This window comes from Palaemon carinicauda, chromosome 15 (assembly GCF_036898095.1).
Source record: "Palaemon carinicauda isolate YSFRI2023 chromosome 15, ASM3689809v2, whole genome shotgun sequence".
In the NCBI taxonomy this organism is placed as follows: Eukaryota; Metazoa; Arthropoda; class Malacostraca; order Decapoda; family Palaemonidae; genus Palaemon; species Palaemon carinicauda.
Window position 1 is genome coordinate 89,871,915 of NC_090739.1, and position 7,500 is coordinate 89,879,414.

Here is a 7,500-nt window from a genome sequence, read left to right on the forward strand (position 1 = left end):
TAGAAAGTATACGTACACTCACACACACACACACACACACATATGTATATATATATATATATATATATATATATATATATATATATATATATATATATATACATACATACTCTATATATATAATTATATATATATATATATATATATATATATATATATATATATATATATATATATATATATATATATATATATATATATATATATATAACGGATTTTGAGCGAAGCAAAAAATCTATTTTTGGGTGAGATGGCCATGTCGTCCTGATGGAAGTTCTTATAGGGTAGCTTCCTTGGGTATATTATAACTACGGCGATATTTCCAGATAATTTACCTTAAGGTGCCCAGAATTCTAACTCCTGGAGTGAATATCCCTAATAAAAGAACCAGGGATATCGAGAAATATCAGAGGACGTATTCTTGACACGCCACATGGCAATCTGCACCCCGAACAGAGATAACACTTCGAAGGGGTCAATTGGCAAGAAAACGAAAACGAGAAAGAACAGGAGAGCCGCTCGCAAGGTATCTCTCCTCTCCCGTTTCGTAAGCGTGCATTGCGCCGCTCACGGCGCCATCTGTATTCCTTGTAGCGATACACGAGGTGCTACAGATACTGTATGTAGGGAGGGGACCTACAGCCCTTTAAAAGAAAGGGAAGGGCGGGTCCATCAGGGCGACATGGCCATCTCACCCAGAAATAGATTTTTCGCTTCGCTCAAAATCCGTTTTTTGGGCTCAAGCCATGTCGTCCTGATGGAAGTATACCAGAGCATTACTGTATCTGTGGATTCTCAAAACGTGCCGTACTCCCCGGAGGAATTTCCCCGGCCAACTAGACCTTGAGACCTAAGATGTTACCGTCATACATCTTTTCAACTAACCATAAACCATGTTAGTGCTTCCTGCCCCCTACAGGGAAGAGTCCTACTAGACTCTGGAAAAGTCTCGAAGAGTACATATACCTATGTATGAATAACAGACAAGCCAATATAGTGGTCTCACTCTATATCATGTAAAGCATAGTTTGTAAAGAACCACTGCATCAATATGAAATATCGACCAGTTCTCCGTTCAATACTGTATTGGACAAAGGTTTATATCCGAATAGGAGGAAACTTGCATATCCGCCACCGTCCCCTTAGGGCATGGAGTCCTCCCGCTAAGGGAAAGCATAAACCAATGGAAAAAATGCTTGCATAAAGGAACAATCTATTAGAATTATCCCAGATAAATATACATAGTACGTAATGCTCAATTATTACCAATAAATTGACACAGGTGAAGGAGACGCAAGGTTCAAAAGAACTAGTTTATTGACAAACAATAAATAAAACAGGTTAACAACAATTATATATATATAAGAGGAGGATAACCAAAAGAGAAGCATAAGCATGATAGTAAACAGAAACTTGTTTATCTGAAAGAAAAACATTAGCGCCACTTTTAACATACCGAGGTATCAAAATTGTAAAAGTCTGTATTACTAATCAGTTACATTAGCGTTGGAAACGCTCGGCACACATGTCTGCACTTATGCTAGGTTCACCTTTGAAAGTGGAATAGTCAACGTGGGCAACCTCGTGCCCTCACACTTAGTTTGTAGAACAGTTTGTAACTACACACTCACCCCGGAATTAATCGTCCCAAATAAATCCACTGTTCCTCGCAGAGTTAAACAGCAGGGTTAACGACACAGCCCACTGCTACCACAGACCTCTTTAGTTCCTCTACTTGCTTCGCATAGTGGCGAAAGAACACTCTGGAAGACTTCCAACCAGTGTATGAACGGAGATGCTCAAAATCCATACAATTAAAGAAATTTAAGGATGAGGCAACTTTCCTCGGATCGTGACCTGCGGGTGTACTGTCAGGATCCGCTCTGCGAATAAAATATGTGATTTTCGCCCGGAATTTTTTCAGTGATAAATTTGAGCCTGATGTTTCTCCCCTGAATAGATGACCACCCCTGAAGTCTGAAGTTCTACGAAGAGAGACCTTTAGGCATTCTACTGGACATAGAGATGCATCTTCTTTCAGAGGGCAGATTCTCCAGGGACCCCACCTGTTGGTGGGTAACACGTTCTTGGCGAGAAACGTAGGATCCGGAAACAGGTTCAGCTCTCCCCCATCCAAGAACTGAACACGACCCTCCTCTCTCGAGAGGGCTACAATCTCACTAACCCTGGCCCCGGACGCGAGTGCAAATAGGAAAATAACTTTCTGGGTCAAATCCTTTAACGCACACTCCTCATTGTTCAACAGTGAAGCGAAATGAAGAACTTTATCTAAAGACCATGAAATGGGCTTTGGAGGTGCTGAAGGTCTGAGCCTAGCACAGGCTTTCGGAATTTTATTAAAAATCTCGTTAGCGAGGTCGACCCGGAAGGCATATAAAATGGGTCTTGTCAAAGCAGATTTACACGTTGAAATCGTGTTAGCTGCCAACCCTTGACCATGGAGGTGGATGAAGAAAGATGAGCAGAAGTCCGTCGAGATCTCTTGCGGATTCTTCGCCTTGACAAAGGCCACCCATTTTCTCCAAGATGAGTCATATTGCCTTCTAGTAGATTTGCACTTGTATTCCTCTAGGAAGTCTATGCTGTCTTTCGAAATCCCGAAACGCTTTCTCACCGCTAGGGAGAGAAAATCATGAGCTGTAGGGTCCGGGTTTTCTGTAATGAAGCGCAGACAGTCGACTTCTGGACTCGCTGGGTCAGAACTGGATCCGGTAACGGTAGAAACTTCAGCCGTAGTTCCAAAGCCAGAGGGAACCACACGCTGTTCGGCCACTTGTGAGCCACTATTGCCGCTACTCCCTTGAAGGATCTCAGTTTGTTGAGGACCCTCAACAGAAGGTTGTGAGGAGGGAACAGGTAAATCCTGGACCATCTATTCCAGTCGAGGGACATCGCGTCCACTGCTTCCGCCAAGGGGTCCTCGTACGGGGACACGTAAAGGGGTAACTTCTTGTTGTCTTTCGTCGCAAAGAGGTCTATCTGCAGTTCTGGGACTTGACTCAAGAGGAAGGAGAACGATCCTGCGTCTAGGGACCATTCCGACTCTATCGGTGTAAACCTGGATAGAGCGTCCGCTATCACTTTGCGGACTCCTTGAAGGTGAACTGCCGACAGATACCACTTCTTCTTTTCCGCCAGTCGAAAGATGGCCAACATCACCTGGTTGAGTGGTGGTGACCTCGATCCTTGTCGATTCAAGCATCTCACAATCACCTCGCTGTCCAGCACCAACCTTATGTGGATCGAGCGACGCGGGGAGACTTTCTTCAAGGTAAGGAGTACTGCCATAGCTTCTAGAAAGTTTATGTGAAATGTCTTGAATAGATTGGACCAAGTCCCTTGGGCCTTCTTCCGATGAGAATGACCTCCCCACCCCTCCTTCGAGGCGTCTGTGTGAATAGTCAGCGAGGGGGGAGGTGGCTGAAGAAGTACCGACTTCTTTAGTTGCCTGGCTTGGGACCAAGGCCTGAGAAGAGTACGTAGACGAAGCGGAACTGGTCTTCTCAGATCTCTTCGCGCGTTTGATGCATAACTTCTCCAAACTCTGGTTGCATCCTTTAGCTGTGCTCTTAGCACCGGGTCTGTTACCGAAGCAAACTGGAGAGAACCCAGCACTCTCTCCTGTTCGCGTCTTGATATCCTTTCGGAATCCAGAAGACTTTTGACAGAACCAGCTATCTCCTTCCTCTTCTTCGCTCGGATGGAGAATCGGTATGACACTAGGTCCCAGTGGATTCCCAACCACTGGAACTTTTGAGATGGAGAAAGTCGAGACTTTTTTCTGTTGATCTTGAAGCCTAGATACTCTAGGAACTGGATCACCTGCAGGGAAGCTTGCAAACATTCTGTCTTGGATGCTGCCCACACCAGCCAGTCGTCCAGGTAGGCTACCACCTGGATTCCCTTTAGACGTAATTGTTTGAGAGCTACGCTCGCAAGCTTCGTGAAGATCCTTGGGGCTATGTTTAGCCCAAATGGCATGGCTCTGAAGGCATAGAGTCTTCGATGTAGCTTGAACCCTAGGTAGGGGGAGAGTTGGCAATTGATTGGAACGTACCAATAGGCGTCTGACAAATCTATGGAGACGGTAAATGCCCTCTTGGGCAGTAAGGTCCTTATGTGTTGCAGTGTTAGCATCTTGAACTTGCAGTTCACTATGAACTTGTTGAGTGGCGACGAGTCCAGAATGACTCTGAGTTTTTCTGAGTCCTTCTTGGGAACACAAAACAGCCTCCCTTGGAATTTGATGGACTTTACCCTTCGCATCACTTTTTTTTCCAACCGTTCTTGAATGTACTCCTCCAGAACGGGGGTGGAGTGTTGGAAAAATCGAGGGCACGGGGGTGGAGTGCTGTACCAGCTCCAACCCAGTCCATTCTTGAGTAGGCTGTGGGCCCAGGGATTGAAGGTCCACCGATCCCCAAAATTCTGAAGTCTCCCTCCTACCGGTATCATCTCATTTCGACTGCTGTCCTGAGGTCTTGCCTCCCTGACCGTGACCACCCTTGAATCCCCTTCCCCTTGAGGGGCGTCTAGACGAGCCTCTGGCTGCTCCTCTAGGCTTTGCTCGAAAGGTAGTTGACTGCCCTTCGAACGTTGGGTTAAATGCCGGAGACTGCGTCGATACGGCTTGGGGTACCCACTGGAATGTGGTCGGGGTTTGTGCCACCATATGGGGCACTGAAGGCATAGGCAGTTGCTGTTGCTGCTGCTGTCTGAATGGCTTGGCTGGCCGAGAAGGTAGCCTAGTCTTCTTAGTCTTCCTCTTTGGTTGGGGACCCTCATCCGGGGAAGACTTTCTCTTGAGAGATAGGCCCCACTTCTGGAGAAGATTTCTATTCTCCGTGGCGGCCTTATCTACAACCTCCTTGACTGCTTCGCTAGGGAAGAGGTCTTTGCCCCAAATGTTGGAGGAGATTAGTTTCCTTGGCTCGTGCCTCACCGCAGCTGAGGCGAACACGAACTCCCTACAAGCTCTCCTCGCCTTGACGAAGCTGTAAAGGTCCTTCGTCACTGTGGCCAGATGAGTCTTAGCCACCACCATGAACATCTCATGAACCTTGGGGTCACTTGCCATTGTCTCAAGAGTGGTTTGAAGAGACATTGAGGCAGCCAGTCTTTCTTTCGTCTCGAGCTCCCTTCGCAAAAGAAAATCAGACAGCTTGGGGAGGTTCTCACCGAACTGACGTCCGGCAACATCAGCCTCCAGCTTCCCGACTGAGAAGGTAAGATGGACGTCCTTCCAGTCCTTGTGGTCCATGGGTAGGGCCAAAGACAAAGGAGGGGCATGGCTTACCAGCCTCGACTGCCTTTAGCACAGCCGCGAACCCTTTCTGCAAAAAGGGGAAGGCTCTGGCAGGAGAGGACACAAAGGAAGGGTGCTTCTTGCTCAAAGCAGGTACCTTTGAGTTTGTGAAGCCCCTTTCTTTTATCGAGCACGATAGCAAAGCTTGAGCCTTAGCATGGTCCATGACTATGACCTCCTTCGGCTCTGTCTCCTCCTTTGAGGCTGGTTCCTTCCTCAGACGGACATAACAGTCCGGATACGACCCTTTGCTGGGCCAGAATTCCACCTCCTCAAGGGGAACTGAGCCCAACTTCTCCGAAATGACGATCTTTCCGGTCGTCATTGGCATGTGCTCAGCATACCTCCAAGGGTTAGCATCTGAGCACAAGGGAAGGTCTTTCACGCTGAGCCTCTTCTGGGGCCCACGTGATGCTGCAAGTTTCCGCATCTGCAGCTCCATTGCAGCCGCCTTCTCATTATTCTCCCTCTGCATCTGCTGGATCATTCCAACGATGGAGGAGAGGGTCTGTCCCAGCTCTTCTAGGAGAGTGGACGATGTTGAGGGAATAGGTTCAGGGGCCTGAACCGGAGTAGCCGACACCTCGTCGGCCTCTTCCTCTTCAATGTCTGAAGCCTGATCTTCATCCTGGTCTTCTACCAGAAGGTCCTCTTCCAGACGCTCGGACACCTCCGACATCCTGTCGTCCAACTGGATGTCCTGCAGGGCGACCGCGACTTCAGCATCCACAGGGATCTGAACTACCGGTATCTCTACTTGAGGCTGGGGAATCACTGCCTCAGCTGACGCTCTGGGGAAAAGGTAAGCCCTCATCTTCTCACTTGGAAGATAGGGCCCAGAGGTGTTCTTCTGGAAACCCCTTACCCAGGTACGAAGCTTCTCCCTTGCTATATCCCTTGACTCCGCCGTCCTAGGGGAATCAAAAGCCTCAGCAACCAGGTTAGTGCACACGGTACATACCTGTGGGTCCCAATGCCGGAGATCACCTTTGGAGATTGCGCATGCTGCTTGCCTCCTACACAAATCATGTCCGCAGAAGTTCTTGCTGCGGAGGTTGCAGGAAACGCTTCCACACTTCGGATGGTCCTCCTGTAAAGAGAAGAAATTTCCATGAGTATCAAGTGAACTACGTATCACTGAATATACATAGTTTAGCATAATTAAACAGAAAGGAAAGACACATACTTGTGTTTCCCGCACAGTCAATGCTGCAACCTTCCAGATAATAAAATCGTATGGTTAATCTATCTAAGAGCAACCAATGAAAAATTTCCAGAGGAAACAGGTGTAGATCACACCTAAAGGATGATTTTAAAATACCGGATAGTAGACAAGAAAGAACTCACTTTCTTTATCTGTAAGGCAACACCAAAGGGCTGTGCAAGATAACACAAAAGTGTTAGAAAACACAGTGTTGTAACAATACTATACTATAGTTTTCTCCCTACAGTATATACTATACTGAAGAATACTGGTTACAGTATAGAAGGTAATGTGCCGGCCGACACTTGCCGGCCGGCACACATCTTAACTAGATCTAAAGTATACTACTTAAGAGCTATAAGGCGGCAGAACGCTGGTTCAAATGCATGTGCCGGCCGGCAACTACACAAGGTAGCACCCGGCTGCCGGCCACCACTCGTAGCGACCGGCAGACAATGGCGTGATAATAGCCGGCCGGCAAAGGTATACAACCGATGCCGGCCGGCAGCAACAGAACCAGAGAACTCCGACTGCCCGGCTGCCGGCCATTTAGGGCGGCAGCCGGCTAGGGTACAACACTAGAAGAAAACAGAATGGATGCCGGGATAAGAGACTGTACTACCTCATAGCCCGGCAACCCGAAAGAGTGCACATAAGGAAGGGGAGAATATAATTTCAGGCTTCCTGACCAATGCCATCTGGCTCTACAGACAAACATGGATGAGGGACCAAGAGTGGTCCGGGCAGCACTCAAAGCAGAAGACCTTTGCCGGCCGGCACTCGCTGCCGGCCGGCAAGGGACTGAGTTAACCCCACATCCTAACCTATGCTAGGTACAGATGTAGAATGACGGACAGTAATGCCATGGCTAGGCAATTACAAAGGAAAGAGGGGGAAAGGGCGAAGAGGGTCCTACCAACCTTGCTTTAGTAATGAATCACCCGCAGCCAAGAAAACTCATCTTAGCCTA

At 47.7% G+C, this 7,500-nt stretch overlaps 1 protein-coding gene across 2 annotated transcripts in view; it reads right to left on the reverse strand.

The window, feature by feature from the left end:
- Nucleotides 1-7,500, reverse strand: part of LOC137654693 (integrator complex subunit 12-like) — a 208,321-nt gene that overhangs the window by 35,431 nt on the left and 165,390 nt on the right. The window lies entirely within an intron of this gene.